This window comes from Sciurus vulgaris, assembly GCF_902686455.1.
Source record: "Sciurus vulgaris genome assembly, chromosome: 10".
In the NCBI taxonomy this organism is placed as follows: Eukaryota; Metazoa; Chordata; class Mammalia; order Rodentia; family Sciuridae; genus Sciurus; species Sciurus vulgaris.
Genome location: NC_136470.1, coordinates 28,481,803 through 28,494,343, shown reverse-complemented (window position 1 = coordinate 28,494,343; position 12,541 = coordinate 28,481,803).

Genomic DNA, 12,541 nt, shown 5'->3' with positions numbered 1-12,541 from the left:
TTACCTCTTTAGATTGCTCATTTTTATTGTTATCATATTCTCTTAGGAAATCTCAAAACAACATGACCAAGGCAGCAGCTGGTGGCAGATGCCCTGCCCACTTGGTCAGAGTGTCACAGCCCTGGCCATACATACAGGATCTGATGTTTATCTCCTTTGACTTTTGGATGGTCATTACCATCCTCAATGTACATCAAATCTCATCCCTGCCAGTATGTTTAGTTAAGAGCACTTCAACTCTGACCTCTTAATATCTCTACAACCCACAAAATACCTGCTAGGCCTACACCTGCAGGTCGCTGTGGGCATAAAAACATGAAAAGAATCTTAAAATCATAATACTACTGGCTAATAATTATTTAATACTAATTATGTGGCCAGAAATATGTAGATGTTTTATATGTATTGTCCCATTCCATTCTCCAAAACCCTCAGAACTAGATGCTACTGTACTCCATGTCCATTTTATGGATAAAAGAAACTGAGGCATGAGAAGCTAAGTAAATTGCCCAGGATCATATTTTAAGAAATTGATGGAATTGGGGTTTCAGGCTATATTCAAAGGATTTCAGAGTCCATGGATTCTCCTCCATAAGAAGGCATGTAGCCATGAACATCCGTTAAGCTTACAAACTCACCTTAATACCCCACCCCATTACTATCAGTCCCTTCCCAATTCAGCTTCAAGTTCTTTTTAGCCTTATCTCTTTTCATCACCTTCCCTACCCCACACTCATACTTTAGCCAGTCCTGTGATCTGCAGGTACTTTCATTCTTCTCTGTTTTTTAATACTCTGCTTTTTGAGCACAAAAGTCCATCCCTCATGCCCTCTGCACATTATGGACACCTGCATGTTCCACACTTCAGAGGAGCCAGCATCTTCTCTGAGTCCCAAAGTCCCCAAAATGCAGTTGCTTCCTTCACATGGCACCTTACTGAAGCTGAGTACTTAGACACAGAAAGGACGGAGTGAGGCAAGTGAGTTGCCCAAGGCATGCTGGGTATGGATACTCACTCTTATGGTCACAGGCCAGACTAATTCAGGAGGATAGCAATTTTGTATTTGTTCCCTAATAATACAATCTTTGGGAGTCAATTCTGCTGGTTGTGGTGGATGAAATGAAGAAGAGGGAGAAGAAGGTGATTGTTTATTCCATCAGGGAGGACAATGAAGTTGGGTGAGGTCTGTGACAGGCAGGCCGTACTGCTTGGCAGAGCCCCCTTGAGGATGTAAAACTGCAAGAAGGGAATAGCTACCTATATATCTAAGAAGTTGATCTTGGACACAGGATCCCAGATCACCAAAGATCCAATGGCTCTTGTGTTCTCATGGGAGTAGTGGAGATTCCACATCTGAAATTATCAGTCAGGCTTGGACAATGTGCATCCAGGAATAGCCGGTGTACCCCAAAATTGAAGGGGGACTCCTCAGATGCTCTGGGAAAAAACACAGGACCTTTGCATGACAGAGGCACAAAGCAACTAGTGACTCTCAATAATGACTGCGACCGAATTACCCGATACCCAGCCGAAAGAAATATCAGAGTAACATTTAATATTCTTTAATGAAAATAAAGAAACATGACATTTATTATACATACACTTCAAACTGTAAGCCATAATTCATAACCAAAACGCTGGTTTACATGTCTGCCTCCACCACTGCACCATGAGCTTCTCCAGGACAAATAAATAAATAAATAAAATGATATCATTCTGTTTTTGCAGTCTTTGCCTTTGCACCCTATCTGTTGCAAAGCAGACCCCAAACAAACACCTGCTAAATGGACAAATGAAAAGTGAATTAATCAATCGAAAAGTCAATTAGTGAAAGGCTCTTCATGCTATTAGATTCCACGATGCAAATGGGAAATATATGAATTTCTCCAGTTCAATCCTTATTTGTGAATATAGCCAAGGTCAAACCCTCCCCACCAAAAAAGCCAAACGTAGAAGGAAAGGGGAGAAAGGAGGGAGATAGGTAATTTGCAAAGGCTTCTTCCCTCTTAAGCCTTTTTTTTAATTTTTAATTTTATTTGCTCTAATTAGTTGTACATGACAGTAGAATGTATTTATTCATTTTGATAGATTATACATAGAGTGTAATCTCTCATTTTTATGATTATGCATATTGCAGGATCACATCGGTCACACAGTCATACATGTACCTGAGGAGGTAATAATGTCTGTTTCATTCCACTATTCTTTCATCCCCCATACCCCTTCTCTTCCCTTCACTCCCCTCTACCTAATATAAAGTAACTCTATTCTTCCCTATCTCCTCACCCCTTATTGGAGCATATCAGAGAAAACATGCGGCCTTTGGTATTTTGGGTTTGGTTTATTTCACTTAACGTGATATTCTCTAACTCCATTCATTTACCAGCAAATGCCAGAATTTCATTCTTCTTTAAAGCTGGGTAAAAGTCCAAATTGTGTATATATTTATAGCACATTTTCTTTATCCATTCTTCTGTTGAAGGGCATCTAGGTTTGTTTGAGGATGAATGAGTTCATTTTCTTCCTCTTGTATCTGGTGCAGTACCCACTTCCTTTAAACACTATAAGAAGTCAAAGAATTAGGCTGCTATGTACATCAGAGAAGTTCATCCAGGATTGTTGGAAACCATTAAAAAGCGTTCCTTTGGGAAACGCAGCTAAGAAAATGGAGCTGCCCTCCTATTTTCTTTGTTTCCTGAAGACACAGAGCTTCACCAGTTGCTTCTTCCAGAAGTATCCATTCTTGACGGCCATGACCTTAATTTGGTTGAGGGAATTTCTGCTTGCGATTGTGTGGTTACCTGGCTTTTGAGGATCTAGGATACCAGGACACTAAAGAACATGCTATGATAACCCACATTTACAAGGTTTCATGTGATTTTATGAAAGCATGGGCTTCTTTCCCTAAAAGAAATATATGATGATTTAAGAACTAAACATTTGAGTATTGTCCTGGCTCTTCCTGATCCCTTGGGAGAGTGGCGCATCACAATGGAGTCAGAGTAGGATGACAACCCACAAGCAAGTTTGGATCACAGGGAGGTCTGGCTTCAGAAAATCACAACAGTGAGATTTTACTCATCTTTCCATGTTTAGGGATCCTTTTCTCTCCTTTCCAGAGTTGTTTAGCTCCTAATTATTATTATTATTTTTTTCTCTTAGACAAACTACCAAGTTGGCCTTTAATTTCCAGTTCCAGAAATCCTATTATCCTATTAACCATCTGTAAGAGCTAAAGTGCCTTGACTTTCCCAAGAGGGGATACAGGGAGGCAGGAACCTCCATCACCCTAGGGCTATTTGGCCATCTTCCCTCTTCTTCCTTTTGCACCCTTTTTTGATGTAAGAGTCATCCCAATCCTTCCTTCTAAGTTCCACTGGAGTCAGAGGGATTAGGCAATGGGCGTGGACTGCAATACTCCAGCCCCACCCATGGGTCAGGGCTTATGGCCAGGTTACTCACACAGAGGTCACTGTGGCTGTCTCCTGCCAGGCCGCCTAGGCTGAAACCACTAGCCACAGATCTCAGACATGCAAAGACAAAGACGAAAGGTCTGGCTTTCTTAGCCACAGGACCAGTTTGGCATGAGACCACATGAATGTTCTAAGGGTCAAGCACCCCTTTTCACCTATTCCCAGGTTCAAGTCTAGAGACACATATTTTATAAAGCAAGAAAAACAGATCTTAGAAACCAATGGAGATTAGAGAGAAAAAATACTGTAAAATTTACAAACTAGGAAAGAATGCTTTTGCTTTTATAAGAATGTTTTGATCTGACAGAAATAGTGTATATTCATTGAATTAGCAGAAAAAATACTGACTTGACCACAGCTTTTAATAAAAGTGTTGTGATATACTATAATTCCTATATCAAAGAATACAGTTAAATGATATTAAGATATAAGTGAAACCAGTGTCTTTAACTCTAAGATCTTCTTACATGCTTAGGGTTCACTTGAGAATTTCAAGAGGAGCTAGTTCTTTCAAAAGATATTGCTCTCCCTAAAATATTAGCAACTGTGATGTTTTACATTTTTTTAAAATCTATTTTATTTCTAGGTTTTCAGTTCTGTCTAATGGATTTTTTTCCTAAAAATTGTCCATCTATGTGATTCTTGATTCACATTGATTATTTAAACAGATATTTTGAAAATGACAGATTTCATTTACAACATTTTAAGTTTGGGCAAAATCACCACTGCATTTGGGTTGAAAAGCTGCAATTGACTAATCACCTAGTTCTATACTCCTTAAAAGTATGTGACTCAAAATATATGAGAAGGGTTAGAATTTGTTCTGGCTCAAAGCATTTTGAATTTTGCTGTTGTTGAATATTCTTTGGTGCCAATAGACTTCCTGAATATTATTTATAGTAAGATGTATACTATACCAATATCTAGATAGAAACATGCTTCTAGATTACTTAGCCCCTCATTATTTTATTCTATTTTATTATTCAGTTGCTCATAAAATCCACTTTAAACAAAAGAAAGAAAATGATCACAGAAATAGGCTAGGTAAGGGGAACGGAAGACAGAAATGCTTACAGGCTGCAAACAGGAAAAAGAAATTAGGACAAGAGAGCTTCGGAAAGGCTGCAAACACATTGGTAAACAAACATCGGCTGCCCTGGAACAACCTCCCCTGTTTGTCTTTGCTCTGATGGTGCAATGTGGTCTAGTGGTTGGACCAACTGGGAATCCAGGACCTGGCTTCTCAGCTCTGCCTCAGACTCACTGTTCTGGACTAAATGGCCTTGGACTGAATGGCCTTGGACAGGGTTTCCTGATCGGACTGATAGGCAGGTTTCCTGACTGCTGGGCCCAGTGTTTGTAAGTGGAAAGGTTGCAAATGGGTGAAGATCATCGTAACAAAGAAGCAAGGGGTATCTTAGGTGAACAATCAAGGAGAGGGGGCTTCCTTTTGATGCTCAGGGAGAGTCAATCCTCTCTGCCCTGCCAATCTGATTGGATGTTTACTTGTTTATTCATGTATGCATTTTGTTGTGGTCTCTCGTAACCCATGCAATTTGCAAAGAAGTGGGAGGAGACGTGAATATCAAAGGGCATTATCTATTGACAGTTTTGGTATTTCCTTTCTCCTCGTCCATAGCTCCAATCTCTGTTTTCTCCTTAAGAATTAGCATTGGAATGTGTATTTTGATTTTATAATAATCATGATTGGTTATTTGCATTTTACTCACAGTGATATTACATATTATCAAGTAAGATATTCAAACATGTCTTTAAATGAGACTATGTTTAAAGAAAGACCCACTTCTTTTAAAATCCTGTGATACTGGGAGCATTTTAGTTTGGCTAGTCTTGCTGACGAGTGGAATCCATAAATAGTTAAGAGCCTCCAGCCTGTGGTAAAGAGGAAGTAAAATAGACTGATCTCATGACCTCAGAACATCCAAAGCTGCAAAATAATTAACTTTTACTTGGTAGTTATAGAGTTATAGAGTAAGAATTTGGTTATTTCTGATTTGAGTTTTCATTTCAACATTGGAGCCAAATAAACTTGAAAATAATTATGCTGTCTTTGATTTCAAAGTGTTAGCTTTAATAAGAAAATTATTGCTCTTTTTTTTTTTTTTAAATCATGTCGTTACTCAAGAGGAGCTGTTTGCAAGTTTTTACTATTAAATCTTAGGAATAAGCCACAAAATGTAAAAGTTAATTCTTTTAAATTTATATTCTATGTTTACTAGATATTTTTTAAAATGTTGAACTTTTTTTTTTTTAAAGGGGTCATAGATCTAAATAGTAACTTGTCCTGTATATCCTGCTGAAAAAGAAGAAACTTATCCTTGTCCCCTGCTTATTCCAAACATTGAGACTGAAGAAGTCAAATTTATTCTAGTTCTGGCTTACCAAACTAGGAAAATGGTCTGGACTGACTGAATTTTTCCCCTTCCTTCTGATGTCCCATCTCCTTTCTTCCTTTTTTCACCCCCCACCCCTTTTTTTTTCTCCTTTATATTTGAGTACCTACTGTATACGCAGCACTGTGATGCTGGTTGCTTTGGAATTTAATGTGAAAAAGTTCTAAGGCCTTCAGAGAGCAGAAGAGAAAGCAGCAGACAGGAAACCACATACCTAGACCAGAAGGTACTGAGAACCATAGGGACACAGAGACCAGCCAGGATTCAGGAAGTAGGTTTTCAGGGAAAGCTCTCTCAGAAGTTTAGTTTTGAATTGATTGATACTAAAAGAAAAGTGGCCATTAGCCAAGCACATCAAGAGAAAGAAGGCAAAGGACACAACACACATAAGCATAGAGTGTGCAAATCTCTGTTTATTTTATTTGGCAGGGGGCGGAGGTGATTGAGTACAGGAGGCAAAGCTGGAGTCTGAGACAGGGTAAGAGCTTTCCATGTCCTGCAATCTGGATAGACTCCTGTGGGCAAATGGAAGCCACTGAAAAGTGATTATATGTAAAAATGACATGACCAGATTTGCATTCTAGATAGTCACCTTGGCATCTTCTAGAGGTCTAAAGGGATTGAAATTAAGAGCTTCTGGGAGATTCCATGTCATATAAATGTGTATTTTCTTTCTGAATAAACCTGGGTCTATGCATTCTTTATTCCTCCAACCTTTTTGGACCATTTTTTTTTTTTTTTTTTTTTTTATGCAAGGTACCATGCTTACCACTGTGGTGAATACAAAAAAGGGTCAACACATAGTTGACCACAAGATTCTCAGCATACCACAAAATACCATCTTTTTGTAAGGCAAGTTTGCTTACCTGAACCTCACCACTAAATCCCATGCAAATGGTATACAGCTTAATCCCACTATTCTAAAACTCACTTGCTTTTGTTTAGAAGTGGAACAGTTCCAATAATATTTGTAACTTCTAGCCAGACACTGTAGTGCATTCCTGTAATCCCAGTGGCTTGGGAGACTGAGGCAGGAAGACGGTGAGTTCAAAACCAGCCTCTGAAATTTAGCAAAGTCTTAAGCAACTTAGTGGAACCCTGTCTCTAAATATAATGTAAAAAGGGGCTGGGGATTTGGCTCAGTGGTTAAGTGCCCCTGGGTTCAATCCCTGGTACAAAACAAACAAACAAACAAACAAAAAAAACAAAAATACTTAATACTTTGTAATGTCTATTCTTCTGATTCCTTAAGAATATTTTCAATGTCACTGTCATCTTTGGTGTTAAAAATTAACAAAAATGGTAACAAAACAGAGTAAGACTCCAACCTTTTAAATCCACGCAATTCTCTGGTCTAGGTGGATGAATTTCCTTCATTTCCAAGAATGTTCAAAGTGCTGAAAGTTAATTTGAAAGAAAGAAAAAAAAAAGCTGGTTGAACAATCTCACTCTAATTCAACTTGTAAGATATAAAGAAGGATAGAAATTAGCACCTATCTCAGTGGAGTGTCCTGAGAAATCACTGTGTGAGAAGATGGAGTGTGATCTCAACCAGAAGCTATAGCAATGAGATTTTGGAACCAAATATAGCCCCCAAAGACTAAGCTGGCTCATAAGCGGAAACAATCAATTCTACAATTAAATTTCTGTGACTTTTAGATGAAAGAAAACATCAAATAATCTTCATTCATATCTTGCATCGATTTCTTTAGGTTTTAAGAATGATAGCACTTGATTATTATGCCATCTTTTCTAAGAGTACTTATGCAAAAGAATTCCATTTTCGAAAATTAGGAAAACCATTTATAATGAAATAGTTTGGAGGAAAATAAAAAATGTTGGAAAGCTGTATAACAATAGAAATAAGACCACAAGCTGAACAAAATGGGTGTGACACAAGGAACAATAACAGAGAGCTAAATGCAGAACTGCAACTCATATATTAATAATGCAAGAACCATATACATTTATTCATAATAATTGACTGAAGATAATTTGCAGTGGAATAATTGAACCAGAACTAATTGTTGCTCTATGCATTTTATTTTAATACTACAACCTGATATTATAAAGATTTTCATGCTAAAATTTATGACAACATTTCATGCTGTCAAAATTCAATACAGTGTGAATGTCTGATTTTTATCTAATGTACAAACACACATATCATAGATCCTGTAAATAAACTGAACACAACACTTTTAAAAACACTCTTACCTTTTTTTTAATATATGTACATATAAAATGCATCACCTATATTTGATTTATATAAATATAAATGCCCATTACATAATAAACATTTTAAATAATTTTGGATCATTAATGGCCAGAATATATGTACTTTTAAGGGAAAGTAAAATTCTGCTTATTCTTTTGAAGAAATCTTCAAAAATGACAATGGAGCCTGAGGAATCTATAAAATTAACATGAAGAGGAGTTTATCAGAGAAAGTACTTCAAACTGCTTCAAGTTTATTTACTCTGCCTAAAATGGAGAGCCTTCCTTGGCCCAGCTTCTACTACACAGAAGATTTGGTGCCACAGAACAAATGGAAGTCAAGAGAACGCGAGGAAACGGAAAGAAAAGAAACTGTAAGAAACAGAACTACTGTGCTGTTCTCGCTCTGCTGTTCTCGTTCTGGCCTCCACCCATAACTAGCTTTGACGATTTAACTACATCGGCCACCTAAAATGGGCCTCAGCATCCTCAGCTTTTAAATGTAGCTAATATTTGCCTTATACACTTCACCAGTTGTGAATAATAAAGAGAAACAACAGATAAATGCATAAGTGCTTCTTAAATTGCAAAATGCTAGAACTTTGAGAAGGGAATGGGCACCCTTCTTCCTGGATAGAATTCTCTCTCTCTAGTGGTGTCTTTTCTTGGGGTCTGAAAATACACAGGTTTGTCCAAGAATAATTCACCCAGAACATTTTTGAAGTAAAACTTTTTTTTTTTTTTTTATTCAAATCCTTTAGACTTCAGAGGAGATGTTTTATCCTGGTTGAAAAATCTGTCTTTGATATTAGTCTATTCACATATTAGTCTATTTAGATCTCCAGGGTAAGTGTGGCCATATTCCATATTCCAGAAAGTTCAGAAGCTTTTATTTCAGTGAATTATAAACTCAGAACTTCTATTCTCTAAAGTTCCAGTGTCTGGTGTGATCCTCTTGACATTTGTAATGTTGGTAACTTCTGTCATGGGCTTCTGGACAATTTGGACTTTTTGTTGGGCAAGTTTACCAACATCCCCTCTATTGCCACCAGAGTTGTGTTAAAACAGAATACTAACAAGATGCCTCTCTACTTCAAAGCTGACATTCAACTCAATTCGGTGCAATTCAGCAAACATTTATCTAGAATTAAGTCTGGGCTGGTCACTGTGCTAGGTACAGAACCATACAACAAAGATTTAGGTATTGTCTGGGCCCTTTGGGATCTCCCTACTACCTATTTAACTCCACAAGATAGTATTTGGGCTTTAAGAAAATCAACCTCCAATTTAATAAACAAATTGGGAGAAAAATGAAGAAATTTAATATAAACTACTATTAGATAATAATTAAGAATTATCCTTAATTGCGTTTGTGATAACCTCATCATAATTATATAAGAAAATTCCCATATTTTTCAGAGAGCAAAGTCAGAAATGGTAAACTAATAGATTCCTGGAATATACTTAGGGGAAAAAAAAAGGAAAAAGTAAAGAAAAATAAGGTCAATGCAACGAACAAGCAGGCAAAAATCTTGATAATTATTAAATGTAAATGATGACTTTGAAGGATCATTTAATTATCCTTTTTTTTCTGTGAATGCTTGGTTTCTTTCAGAACAAACATGTTTTTAAAAATTGGCTGCCCAAACTTCTAACCCTTTTTCTCACCTAGGGAAGCCTTAGCATCTTCTACAGAGGTCACACACTAGATTCCTGTCCCCAAGGTGTATTCATTATGTGGCCTGCAGTGTCTCCAGTATCCTTTTTGATATAGTCCTTGAAGGCCTCAACGTCATCTCTGCCAGGAACTGTTTGCTTAGTCTCTCAAATAGAACAAAGTTGATCCATCTCTAGGTACTCACAGAACTTGGCTCATGGCTTTATTGAGGTCTCACTATGATTTTAATATGTATAAATCTAATTGCCTGTTTCTCCTGCTGGAGTGGAACTTGTTTTGAATTGGATGCCACATCTTAATTGTTTTTCTTTTCCCTTACTTTTCACAAGGTCTGATGTGGAGTCATAAAGTCCTTGAAAATGGCTATGGGATAGCAGAGAGTCATGTCATTTGCAGGGCAGAGCTCACAGCCCAGTGGTCATTTTGTAACCTCCATAAGGTTCACCCTCAAAGTGTATTTTGACGGTTAAACTACAAATTATATTTTGAATATATTTTGACTGTAGAAACATGAAACTATGCAAAACTTAGGAGTATTTGTTTAACTTAACCTAGTTACTATAGCAATTTCTCAGACTTCCTCATTCATTTCAGGTCATAGAGACTTGAATTGCCAGAGCCAGCAAGAATCATTTTGGAGAGTGCCATATAAGCAAGTCTCATCCTGGTGTAACACACACTATTCCTATGCACAAAGTGCTTTTGCTTTACAGGGAAATCTTTTGATGAAGCTTTTCTCCCTTCAGAGAAGTGTGAGCAGTGGTGGTTGTGCAGGACCAAGGAGTGAAAAAGAAACACTTCAAACAAAGCAATGAAGTTCTTCTGTGCCGTTAAGATACACTCTGCTTAGGCAGAGCAGATTTGCTCTTTGTATTTGCTTACACAGAAATGAATTCTATAAATCTTTGTAAAGAGGAATGTTTTAGGGGCAAAACAAACATGTGACACTTTCTAAGAGGCGATCTCTGTCTACAAATTTAGATTTTACAGAAATAACTAGTTATCCTGTGGGCTGATCTTGACAGGCTTTTTAAAATCAGCAAGGGAAATGTATTTATTAGTTTAGCTGCTTGTCAGAACCAAATCTCAATACATGATTTACTTGGGCGTGTGGCATGTGTTTTGAAAAATCAGTCTCTGTTTGGAATTGGACTCTTAAGATATTCTTTCAGAGATGTTCAAGGCTTCAGTTACAAGATGCTTGAGCCAGAAACAGGCAAGTCTGGGTAAAATGCAGTTGTCATGTAGTCTTTTTGGGTGTGCATGTTTGACAGTTGTGCTCAAATATATAGGTGTCATGTCCCTCAAGTAATTGTGACCATCTGTTGCCTCAGCTCATCTTTGGGTTCATATCTGTGTTGTTTTTCTTAGGACCGAATTGAGGGCATAATGTTAACATAGAATTGGTGGCAGGCTTTTTCTTTCTTTTCTGCGTGTGTTTATTCACAGGATAAAGAACAGTGTTTTACAGCATTAGATCACACATGGTGGTTTCAACCTTGCTTGTCTCTTTAGCCCACCTGGAAGCTGCATCGTCTTTGTCCCCTTCAACCCACAAAGTAAGGATAGTGGCTGATGGCATTTGATTAAGAATGCATCTTTTCTGGAACAATTAGCTGGCAATTTTTTAAAATTATAACTAAACTTTTATAATAGAGCTATTCTTATAGTAACTAAGTACTGTATATATATTTTTCCAGGCAAAATTCATTAGTCATGATCAAAGTTTCCTTAGCACTAAAAGATAATGCATGCATAATAAATATACTTGGGGTATATTTGCTTTAGGGTAAAAATAAAGCTTCTAATACCTTGATGGAATAATGTTCCTTGGAGTTGGAGCACTTTATCATCATTATGAGTTTAAGCCAACTGCATCTTTTTGTTACCTTTAAGATCTATTTCCTTGGGAATATGAACTCCGTATTTGTTGTGGGACTTATTTATAAATGTGCACAGTCTACAATAGATGAGTGTTTATTATTTAAATCACTCTTACTTTTATGGAAACACTATTGTGCTGTAGTCTTTGTGATTTTATAAGTTATATACTTTAAGGTCAGAATTAGCATGCATTTTTCTCAGTTTATGAATAATAATTATTTTAATAAAAATATAGTTAGACACACACAGACCGAGAGGAATTGAAGTGATTGTTCAAGTTTCTTTTATGGAACAGAATAAGAATTGAAATGGCTGTTTAGGAACACAATAAAAATGTTGTGAAAGATCTTCTTAATCTATAATGTACATATCCACACACCGTGTGTATGACATCCTTGGGGCTATGAGATGAAAATAGTGACAAGTAAACAAAGAAACAAAAGGAAATCAATTTACCAAACCCAGAAAGGTGAAAGCAGTTGATAAAACACAACTCCACAAAGAAATGTGAAGTGCTGACAGAACTGTTATATAACCTTCGATTTATTTTAATAACTCTAGAAGGGCAGATGTCATAGCCGTTCCTGGAAATCTTTTTGAGGTTTCCAGGATGTGTTCCCATTCATTTTTTTTTTTTTTTTCCTTAAAGCACCTACCATATTGTGCAACCTATAACCAGCATTGACTAATTTATAGTAGGTAGTCTCTTGAGGCTGACTCAGGTCCAGTTCTCCTAAAAGGGTTTCGGCTGAGCAGCATGTTAGAGTCATATGCAAAGAGGCTTCTCCAGGCAGGATGGAGCATAGCCTCAGGAAGGTCACACGGGTCAAGCTGATTACCTCCTCCAGCTCTGGCAAGCTGAGGGCTCAGCTGG